We start from the raw sequence: 12,548 nt of genomic DNA on the forward strand, positions 1-12,548 counted from the left end.
CCATCTAACTACATTATCTTCACTTTGCTTCTTCAATGATTGGACAAGATTTTCACTTTAAACAGAAATCAATAGATTCTTTTATTCTAGCTTTATAGCTGTTTGTCTCTGGAATGCTTTTCTTTCCCTTTGAGTCCACAGTTTCAATTAGCTTAGGGGAGAAAACTTAAAACAAAAAGCTCTTATCAGGGACTTCCCTGTCAATCCAGTGGTTAAGACTTTGCCTTCCAATTCAGAGGATGTGATTTCAAACCCTGGTCAGGGAGTTAATATCCCACATGCTTCCCTGTCAAAACAACAACAACAACAACAAATCCAAATCATAAAACAGAAGCAATATTGTAACAATTAAAGAAATATTTTTAAAAATTGGTCCACATCAGAAAAGAAAAAACTATCTTTCACTTTCTTTTGTTTTTCTCTTTTATTAATTAATTATTATTATTATTTTTGTTTTACTTTACAATATTGTATTGGTTTTGCCACACATCATCATGAATCCGCCACGGGTGTACACGTGTTCCCAATCCCGAACCTCCCTTCCACCTCCCCCCTCCCCACACCATCCCTCCAGGTCATCCTAATGCACCAGCCCCAAGCATCCTGCACCCTGCATCAAACCTAGACTGGCGATTTGTTTCTTATATGATATTATACATGTTTCAATGCCATTCTCCCAAATCATCCCACCTTCTCCCTCTCCCTTTCCCACAAACAACTAATCTCAAAAATGTACAAGCAACTCCTGCAGCTCAATTCCAGAAAAATAAACGACCCAATCAAAAAATGGGCCAAAGAATTAAATAGACATTTCTCCAAAGAAGACACACAGATGGCTAACAAACACATGAAAAGATGCTCAACATCACTCCTTATCAGAGAAATGCAAATCAAAACCACAATGAGGTACCATTTCACGCCAGTCAGAATGGCTGCGATCCAAAAGTCTACAAGCAATAAATGCTGGAGAGGGTGTGGAGAAAAGGCAACCCTCTTACACTGTTGGTGGGAATGCAAACTAGTACAGCCACTCTGGAGAACAGTGTGGAGATTCCTTAAAAAAATGGAAATAGAACTGCCTTATGACCCAGCAATCCCACTGCTGGGCATACACACCAAGGAAATCAGAATTGAAAGAGACACATGTACCCCAATGTTCATCGCAGCAATGTTTATAATAGCCAGGACATGGAAGCAACCTAGATGTCCATCAGCAGATGAATGGATAAGAAAGCTGTGGTACATATACACAATGGAGTATTACTCAGCCATTAAAAAGAGTACATTTGAATTAGTTCTAACGAGGTGGATGAAACTGGAGCCTGTTATACAGAGTGAAGTAAGCCAGAAAGAAAAACACCAATACAGTATGCTAATGCATATATATGGAGATTAGAAAGATGGTAATGATAACCCTGTATGTGAGACAGCGAAAGAGACACAGATGTGTAGAAAAACTATCTTTTAAAAGAAATTTCTTATCAGATTCTGAGTATCAGCCTCCAATCTAGCAAACTTCTGATCATAGAACTACTTAGAAAATCCTTTCCAATATTTTGTCAGGTTTCAGCTGGTACAAATAACAAATATACCTGGTGGTACTGAATAAACACATGGAGGAAAAAGGCATCCCCGCTACCCTCCAAAGATCCAGAGCCACTCCCAAAGATGGCAAAAGACAGACTCAGGCAAGTTCCCCAGAACTGGCCACAGTTGGTAAGACCCTACTTGCAAATGGAGTACAACCCACATTTCTGTCCAGTCATATTTTGGGGGCTCCAGAGCTGATGCCTGAGCTGCCTGCATATGTAAAAACCCAACAACCTGTGTGCCTCAGGCAGGGAGAAAACCAAGCCAAGCTCTCAGAATACAAAGGAGACAAACACGAAGGAAACTGCTGTTCCTGGGAGAGAGAAAGAACCAACAAATGGGCATCCCCAAACCAAATCCATAAGAGTATGAATTTGGAAAGGAAGAGACAGAGTGAAACGTCACCTTTTCTAGGTTCTCCAGAGGTCTGGAAGAGCTGACTCTGGTAAGAGCTCTCACCCTGAACAGGCTTCTTCCAGGTTTCCCAGGATGCCATCGTTAGGTTCTGGAGCAACTGGTGCTTAAAGAACAGAGTGTAGCTCTCATATCTACCAAACTTTGACAAGGTTTTCTATTCATTTTAATTTTGGTTTCATCTTGGTTGCTTAAGGGAATAACTGGTAGCAGTTTACCACAGAAACCCAGGGATTCCTACCAACCCATAAACTTTCAAGGACAAACTTTTATATATGTTTTATATATGCTCCTCACTGTTTGATGAAAGAATTTTAAATATAAAAATAAGAAATAAATTGTAGAATCCTGTAGGAATGCAACTAAACTACAGGTTTCAATAAAAACTCATCAAGTTATAGTTTAATGGGAAATACAAAAATAGATAAAAGTAACAAACATACTTAGGCACACATATATATTCACATATATTTGTATCTATTTTTCTGTTTCTCCACTAATCCATCCAATAATAATATTTTACAATGTGTTAAAACAAGTCCTTCCCTCTTTCCTTTAGAATGAATGGACTCTTTGCAGTTCTTATTCTTTCTGATTATATCTTAGAGTAAGTTTATTGTGTTCCTCAAAAAAATTCAACAGGAATTTTGATTGGGATTGCTTGAGTTTGTTTGTAACTATATGAAAGTAGAATTAGATAAATCCTGAGATAAGAAGTCCAAAGATCAGGATCTTAATACTGGCTACATAATTAGATAGATAAATCATTAAGGGCAGATTACATTCGAAATAAACTGTACTCTTCCCACCTGTAAAATGAGTATAATAATATATGTTACAAAATGTCAAAATAAACAAATGAAAATTATGATTATTATTTATAAATATATTTTTCTCCTCCTTTCAAATTATTTTCCAGTTATTTCCTATATATCACAGAGCATATTCAAAAGCAGACACATTACTTTGCCGACTAAGGTCCGTCTAGTCAAGGCTATGGTTTTTCCAGTAGTCATGTATGGATGTGAGAGTTGGACTGTGAAGAAGGCTGAGTGCTGAAGAATTGATGCTTTTGAACTGTGGTGTTGGAGAAGACTCTTGAGAGTACCTTGGACTGCAAGGAGATCAACCCTGGGATTTCTTTGGAAGGAATGATGCTAAAGCTGAAACTCCAGTACTTTGGCCACCTCATGCGAAGAGTTGACTCACTGGAAAAGACTTTGATGCTGGGAGGGATTGGGGGCAGAAGGAGAAGGGGACGACAGAAGATGAGATGGCTGGATGGCATCACGGACTCGATGGACGCCAGTCTGAATGAACTCCGGGAGTTGGTGATGGACAGGGAGGCCTGGCGTGCTGCGAATCATGGGGTCTCAAAGAGTCAGACACAACTGAGCAACTGAACTGAACTGATCACAAAAAACAAATCCCAATTAGCTGGAACTACATAAATCTAAATAAACACACTCATAGGATGATGACCTCATTTATTTCATGTTTAACTGATGTGAACTGTGGTATTCAAATTATAGAGCAACTCTATATTCAGATCTTTATCCTTATATTTTAATTAAAAAATTTAGCATCTTTAAATTATATGTAGTGTGGATTTTATCTATAAAGCTGTGCTTTATAAATCTAGAGAAAGCATGGATTATCTAACCATATCATTATTTTAACAATTTTAGAAACTAAAATAATGGAGAAGTAACAGAAGAGACAAACAGACCTACTAAATTAAAAATAACAAATAGAATATGTACAAATAGAATATTTAAATGTTCCAAGCAATCATTTTCTAAAGTTCTTAGTGACTAAGTAATTTTGTCCTTCCCATTGCTGGGTCATTTTTGTTATGGTAATGAATGCATTTAGTCCTCAAATTGAAAAAAAAAAAGTATACTGCTTGTTTTTATATAAGATTTATTTTTATTATGTAGTCCTTTGTTAATCTTAACTGGGAGATGGTTTTCTTCAAATATTATTGGATCCACATTTAGAAGGGCCTGCTTTACAAAGTACTGACTGACAATGTTTTCCAATCAACAAAGCCCTTGAAACTGTTCAGCTTGTTAGACATCTGCTATTGAAGAGTGCATCCAGCTCTGAAAACAAGATGCAAGGAAACACAGTCCTCATTTTCTCCAGCAGTTAGTTGCTCAAAAGACGATAGCCGTTTCAAGAGGTGCTAGACGTGCATGCATAAGGCTTGATCATGCTAACAATGAAGAAGTATAATGAGAATTTACGATTTGAAGAGTTTCAAAAGGATGCAAATCAGTATCCTATCTACAAGGATAAAAATATTCCACCAAGTTAAAGAGCAATTTTGTAGATTTTAAGCTTATCATGAGCATTAAAAAAAAAACAAAAACACACAACAGTGTTTACTACCCTTGCTGAGAGTATATCGCATCAGTTAATTTCCCCAATGGGAGAGTACTTCAGAAATATCAAGGACTCTTATAATTCTTAACAGAGTACACAAGTAGGGTAGGGAGTCACGATAACAGTTGGGAAGTGTTATCCCAGAAAACAGGGATATACATTTAACTGTCAAAGTTGAGAGCAAGGAGATGCCATCCATATTATCTTTATTCATTTTCTACTACTGTGTAACAAACTACCCCAAACCTAGCTACCCAAAACAACGTCCAACAATTCTGATTCAGTTCTGCTGGTGAGAAGCCTGGGCAGGTGTGTCTGGGCTCCCTGCTCAGGGAATCCCAAGGCCAGTCAAGAGGCCAGCCAGGCATAGCCGTTATCTGGACACTCTGGGAAAGAATCCATCTGCAAGTTGACTCCCAACTGTGTCAGAATTCAGTTCCTTGTAGCTGTAGGACTGAGGAGGAACAGAAGAGAAAGAAGTCACCAAATCTCTCCCTAATAAGACAGGATAAGTAAATAGTAGCAAAGTACACCACTCAAAATATACCTCATTGGCACCCTGAGTATTTTTAACTAGTTTTTTTAAAAAATTCATTTATTTTTTAATTGAAGGATAATTGCTTTATAAAATTTTGCTGTTTTCTGTCAAACCTCAACATGAATCAGCCATAGGTATCCATATATCGTCTCCCTTTGGAAATTCCCTCCCATCTCCCTCCCCATCCCACCATTCTAGGTTGATACAGATTCCCTGTTTTTAAGAAACAACAGACAAAAGAGAAGCTCTGAAAATCTAGTAAAAGTTGCCCTTTTGCAAGAGACACTTACATTTATAAGGGAAGTGTCCATTTGTAGGGGTATCTCTCTCTGTACCAAGAAGAAGACTATGACAAAATCTCAAGAAACACTGTATCAGTAGAAGAGCAAGACTTAAACCTGCCTTGGAGGAGGAAATGGCAACCTGCTCCAGTACTGTTGCTGGAAATTCCATGGACAGAGAAGCCTGGTGGGCTATGGTCCATGGGGTCAGAAAGAGTTGGACACGACTGCATGCATGCACACACGTGTGCGTGCACACACACACACAGACAAACCTGCCTAATAACCCATATCTTTTTTTTTTTTTAACTGTGCTTTTCTGATAACTAACTTCCCACACCCTTAATAGCTTTCTTTTGTCTTTAGCTGGAGATGGTATTTAAGATGGTGTCTTGGGCCATCTGGGGGAGTCACTCCGTTTTCCTGAGTCTCTCTTCTATACACAGGAGATAGGCAGGTTATTATACTTCTGTTTATTTTTCTCTTCTAATGTGTCATTTATTACAAGCCATCTCAGCCAAGAACCTAGAAGGGTAGATGGAAAGTTGTTTTCCTCCCTTTTAACAGGAATTTCTTCCCTCATTCTTCCAGCTTACCTTTATTTACCTCAGATGCTCCATTTGCCACCTCTACAGAAGCATCTGAATGAATGACACTCAATAATTTTTTTTTTAAAGTGAAGGACAAGACTATAAACCCACCTTCCAGTCCAGGTGTCTACTCAGGCAGGCACATCCTGAGCTGCTGCCATGAAAATGCCTGCTATTCTTATATACCATGTCTATTTTTAGTGGCACAATGCAAACAGTGTTTCAGGAGTTGATAAAAGTTAAATAACTTCCTACTACATTACCATTAAAGCATTTTATCGTACCATAAAAGAGGCACTAATTAGTACACAAAATCAGGGACATTTTTGTCTTTCTGTTATAGAAATCATGAAAAATTTCGTATTTAGTATCATTCTTGATGTGTTAGAGAGAACTATAGACCACTCATAATCTAATTTTGCAAAGCCCACACATTCACGGATCATTAATGGTATGTATTTACACTGTAAGTATTTTTCAAAAGGATATACTGAAGTTATTTTATTTTTTTCATTTTTGCTACGTAGTCATAGCATGATAATCATAGGTTCCATAAGTGGGCCTCCAGTTTTCTACAAATATTTTCACATCAGTAACAATTAAGCTTTTCTTCAAAATTAAATGATTTTTTAGAATGACAGTTTCCAAGGGGAATGATAGTAAGTCCTCATTAGTTACCTATTTTATTCATAGAAGTTTATATATATATGTAAATCCCAATCTCCCAATTCACCCAGCCCTACTCCTATTCCTCTTGGGCATCTACAGGTTTGTTCTCAATGTCTGTGTCTCTATTTCTGTTTTGCAAATGACATCATCTTTACCATTTTTCTCGATTCCACACAGATGTGTTAATCAATGATATATGTTTCTCTGACTTATTTCACTTTCTATGACGGTCTCCAGGTCCATCCACATCTCTGAAAATGACACAAATTACTTCCTTTTTATGAGTATGTCTGAGTAATATTACACTGTGTATATATATTCACCACACCTTCTTTATCCATTGCTCTTTTGATGGGCATGCAGGTTGCTTCTTCCATGGTGTGGCTATTGTAAATAGTGTTCCAATGAACATTGGGGTGTATATATCTTTTTAGATTATAGCTTTCTCTGGGTATGTGCCCAGAAGTGAGATTGTTGGGTCATTTGGTAGCTCTATTTTTAGCTTTTTAAAGAAACTTCCATACTATTCTTCAATGTAATTGGCTAGACCAATTACTTCCAAGCAAGAGGGTTCCCTTTCCTCAAATAAAGATGCATTTATTCTTCATAGATTTTTTGATGATGGCCATTCTGATTGGTGCCATGAAATTAAAAGACACCTGCTTCTTGGAAGATAAGTTATGGCCAACCTAGACAGCATATTAAAAAGCAGAGACATAACTTTGCTGACAAAGATCCATCTAGTCAAAGTTATGGTTTTTCCAGTAGTCATGTATGAATGTGAGAGTTGGACTATAAAGAAAGCTGAGCACCAAAGAATTGATGCTTTTGAACTGTGGTGTTGGAGAAGACTCTTGAGAGTCCTTTCAGCTACAAGGAGATCCAACCAGTCCATCCTAAAGGAAATCAATCCTGAATATTCATTAGAAGGACTGATGCTGAAGCTGAAACTGCAACAATTTGGCCACCTGATGTGAAGAACTGACTCATTGGAAAAGATCTTGATGCTGGGAAAGATTGAAGGTGGGAGGAGAAGGGGATGACAGAGGATGAGATGGTTGGATGGCATCACCGAGTTAATGGACGTGAGTTTGGGGAAACTCCGGGAGTTGGTGATGGACTGGGAGGTCTGGCGTGCTGCAGTCTATGGGGTCACAAAGAGCTGAGAGACTGAACTGAACTGATTCTGATTGATTGGAGTAGGAACTGGGAACCCACTCCAGTATTCTTGCCTGGAGAATCCTATGGACAGAGGAGCCTGGCAGGCTGCAGTCCATGGGGCTGCACAGAGTCGGACATGGCTGAAGTGATTTAACAGATTCTGATTGATTTCAGGTGATTCCTTATGGTAGTTTTGATTTTCATGTCCCTAAAAATTAGTGATGTGAAGCATCTTTACATGTGTTTGTGGGCCATCTGGACGTCTTCTTTTGAGAAATGTCTATTTAGGTCTTCCACCCATTTTTGGATTTTATATATATAAATATATATTAAGCTGCTGCTGCTGCTAAGTCACTTCAGTCGTGTCCGACTCTGTGCAACCCCATAGACAGCAGCCCACCAGGCTCCCCCGTCCCTGGGATTCTCCAGGTAAGAACACTGGAGTGGGTTGCTATTTCCTTCTCCAATGCATGAAAGTGCAAAGTGAAAGTGAAGTTGCTCAGTTGTGTCCGACCCTTAGCGACCCCATGGACTGCAGCCTACCAGGCTCCTCCGTTCATGGGATTTTCCAGGCAAGAGTACTGGAGTGGGGTGCCATTGCCTTCTCCAATATTAAGCTGCATGATTTGTTTAATTTTGGAGATTATCTCTTTGTCAGTTGCTTCATTTGCAAACATTTCCTCCCATTCTGAAGATCATTTTTTTGTCTTTGTATGGTTTCTGTTACTATGAAAAAGTTTTTTAGTTTAATTTGGCCCTACTTATTAATTTCTGACTTTATTTTCTTCATTTCATTTCATATGTAATGTCATATAAAGAAAAATTATCTCTGTATGATTTAATATATGATTTAATGCTTGTACTTCCTTATTAATTTTCTGTCTGGGTGCTCTATCCCTTGGTATAAGAGGAGTGTTAAAGTCCCTCACTATTATTGTGTTACTATTGATTTTCCCTGTTATGGCTGTTAACATTTGCCTATGTATTAAGGTGCTTCTATGTTGGGTGAAAAATATTTACAATTGTTATATCTTCTTGGATTGATCCCTTATCATCATGTAGTATCCCCCATCTCTTCTTTTAGCCTTCATGTAAAGTTTATTTGATCTGATATGATCTGATATGAGTATTGCTACTCCAGCTTTCCTGTGATTTTCACTTGCATGGAATATCTTTTTCCATCCCCTAACTTTCAGTCCATATATGTCCCTAGCTCTAAAATGGGTCTCTTGTAGACAGGGTATATACAGATCTTGTTTTTGTATCCATTCAGCCAGTCTGTGGTCTCTTGGTTGGAGCATTTAATACACTTACATTTAAGGTAATTATATGTATATTTCTATTATCATTTTCTTAATTATTTTGGATTTCTTTTAGAGGTTCCCCCCGCCTTCTTTTGTGTTTCCTGACTAGAGAACGTCCTTTAGCATTTATTTTTAAAGCTTGTTTGTTGTTGCGGTTTTCTCCATCAAAATCTGAATGAGATCCTTGCTGGGTAGTCATCTTGGTTGTAGGTTTTTCCCCTTTCATCACTTTAAACATATCTTGCCATTCTCTTCTGACCCGCAGAGTTTCTGTTGAGAACTCAGCTGATAATTTTATAGGGATTCCCTTGTATGTCGTGTGTGTGTGCTTGATTGTGTCTGACTCTTTGAGACTCCACGGACGGTAGCCTACCTACCAGGCTCCTCTGTCCATGTGATTTTCCAGGCAAGAATACTGGGGTGGGTTGCCATTTCCTTCCCCAGGGGAATCTTCCTGATCCAAGGAGCAAAGCCGTGTTTTGTGTCTCCTTTACACAATTCTTGTGTAAAGAATTGACATTGGCAGGAAAATTCTTTACTGCTAGGGCTACCTTGTTATTTGTTGTTTTATGTTATATGTTATTTCTTGCTTTTCCCTTGCTTCATTATTTTTTTCTTTGTATTTACTATTTGTTACTTTTATTAATATATGTCTTGAGATCAATTTACACTGATTATTTTAAGGTCCAAAAGACTCAGGAAGAACCTTTGACCTTTCTTCTAACTCCTAAAAGGATGTAGATAGAAGATCTGCTTCAGGAAGGGAGCCTTCACCAGAGATGTCTACGGTATGAACATGGGACAACAGACTGGTTCCAAATTGGGAAAGAATATGTCAAGGCTGTATATTGTCAGCCTGCTTATTTAACTCATGTGCAGAATACATCATGAGAAATGCTGGGCTGGAAGAAGCAGAAGCTGGAATCAAGATTGCAGGGAGAAATATCAATAATCTCAGATATACAGATGACACCACCCTTATGGCAGAAAGTGAAGAGGAACTAAAGAGCCTCTTGATGAAAGTGAAAGAGGAGAGTAAAAATGTTGGCTTAAAATTCAACATTCAGAAAACTAAGATCACGGCATCTGGTCCTGTCACTTCATGGCAAATAGATGGGGAAACAATGGAAAAAGTTCCAGACTTATTTTGGGGGGCTCCAAAATCACTGCAGATGGTGACTGCAGCCATGAAATTAAAAGATGCTTTCTCCTTGGAAGAAAAGCTATGCCCAACCTAGACAGCATATTAAAAAGCCAGAGACATTACTTTTCCAACAAAGGTCCATCTAGTCAAAGCTATGGTTTTTCCAGTAGTCATGTGTGGATGTGACGGTTGGACCATAAAGAAAGCTGAGCACGGAAGGACTGATGCCTTTGAACTGTGGTGTTGGAGAAGACTCTTGAGAGTCCCTTGGACAGCAAGGAGACCAAACCAGTCCATCCTAAAGGAAATCAGTCCAGAATATTCATTGGAAGGACTGATGCTGAAGCTGAAACTCTAATACTTTGGCCACCTGATGCGAAGAGCTGACTCATTTGAAAAGACCCTGATGCTGGGAAAGATTGAAGGTGGGAGAAGGGGACAACAGAGGATCAGATGGTTGGATGGCATCACCGACTCAATGGACATGAATTTGAGTAAGCTCTGGGAGTTATGATGGACAGGGAACCCTGGCATGCTGCAGTTCATGGGGTCACAAAGAGTTGGGCATGGCTGAGTGACTGAGCTAAACTGAAGGTGCAATAGACAGGAGGGAACCTAGCAAAGTCTGTTAAAATTTCACTCTATCTCCTGTTGTCTCTGTATGACTCAGAAAACACTTGTTTTGCAAACATTTGTCTTTCCATCTCCATGTCATGTAACTTGTCTTGCTCCTCTCTGAATTTTGAAACCACTAGCCCCAACATCCTCACTTGTCTTTAGGTGAAAATGATATTAAAGTGAGGGTTTTGGCCATTTGGCCAGTTACTCACTTTTCCTGGGTTTCCTCCATGTATAAACATTAAAGGCTTTTGATTTTTCTCCTGTTAATTGATTTCATATCCATCTAACTCTTACACCAGCTAGAAGTACCTAGAAGGGCAAAACGTCTTCCTCATAATATCTTAAAGACAATAAGCACTGAAAACAGAATTATTGAAATAGTAAACAATGTCTTTACTTAAAATCAACATTCCTAACTTTCCCAAAGTCAACCTGCTCCAAAGTGCATGCGTGCTAAGTCGCTTCAGTTGTATCTGACTCTTTGTGACCCTATGAACTGTAGCCCTCTGGGCTCCTCTGTCCATGGGTTCTCAAAGCAAGAATACTGGAGTGGGTTGTCATGCCCCGTCTCAGGGATCGAACTCCCAACTCTTATGTCTCCTGCATTGGCAGGCAGGTTCTTGGCCACTAGCACCACCTATAAAGCTCCAAAGTATGCTGCTGCTGCTGCTGCTGCTAAGTCGCTTCAGTCGTGTCCGACTCTGTAAGACCCCATAGACGGCAGCCCACCAGGCTCCCCCGTCCCTGGAGTGGGGTGACATTGCCTTCTCTGGCTCCAAAGTATAAGTACTCAAAATTCCTATGGAAGAAAAAAGAATAAATTAATCCAAGATCCTTTGACTAGATGCTAGGAAACACTCATGGAAAAGGCTGTAGACACTTTCTTAAGCAGCTCTTATGAGCCTCAGGCCAGTTCTCTAAACTCTAAGCTCAGGCTCTGCCATGTGGGGTAACCCTCCTTGTCCAACTTGAGGAGACAGACTGAAGTCTCTCTCAGAAGTCACACTGTCTGAGTGGCAAATTCAGGTTGACCCCAATCTTGCCAAGATTCTGTCCCTGATCACTAATGAACAAATTACATATCTCACCTCATTTTTTTTTTTCCCCTATAGGATTCCCATCTTGACCAAATCCAACATATTTTATACTGGAGAAGGGGAAATGAGATCTCATTATGCTGTAACAAATTTATCCCTGACAGGTCATTTAAAATACAGAGGAATTTTTGAAGGAGGAAATTTTAGAAATGTCAATTATAGCCATACTCACAAAGTTCTTAATAAGAAAAAAAGGTTGATTAAAAATAGTCCTAGCTTGGCATCACAAAAGAAAGGAGCAATGCCTAATAAATCTGATAATTTTTAAAGATAGAGCAGAAAGAATCAGCAGGAGAAATCTGAGGACTAATTTGCTTCTGGTTTAGAAGTACTTCAACACAGTACACCACACAAAAGACTAATTCAGGGGGTCAGGAAGTATAGCACCATGCAGTGAGCGCTGAAGACAGTCTAGGAAAATTTAGGTGGTAACGGGCTTCAGGCAGGCAAATGCTTTGAAATGAACAGTGGCCGAGAGAACTATAACTCAAGTAGGTGTCTAGGTCTTAGGCAATTTAACTATCAATAACATAAGAAAGTGGAAAAAGCAATAGCATCCCACTCCAGTACTCTTGCCTGGAGAATCCTATGGATGGAGGAGCCTGGTGGGCTGCATTCCATGGGGTCGCGAAGAGTCGGACACGATTGAGCGACTTCATTTTCATTTTTCATTTTCATGCATTGGAGAAGGAAATGGCAACCCACTCCAGTGTTCTTGCCTGGAGAATCCCAGGGACTGGGGAGCCTGGTA

Source organism: Budorcas taxicolor, chromosome 7 (genome assembly GCF_023091745.1).
Source record: "Budorcas taxicolor isolate Tak-1 chromosome 7, Takin1.1, whole genome shotgun sequence".
NCBI classification, from domain to species: Eukaryota; Metazoa; Chordata; class Mammalia; order Artiodactyla; family Bovidae; genus Budorcas; species Budorcas taxicolor.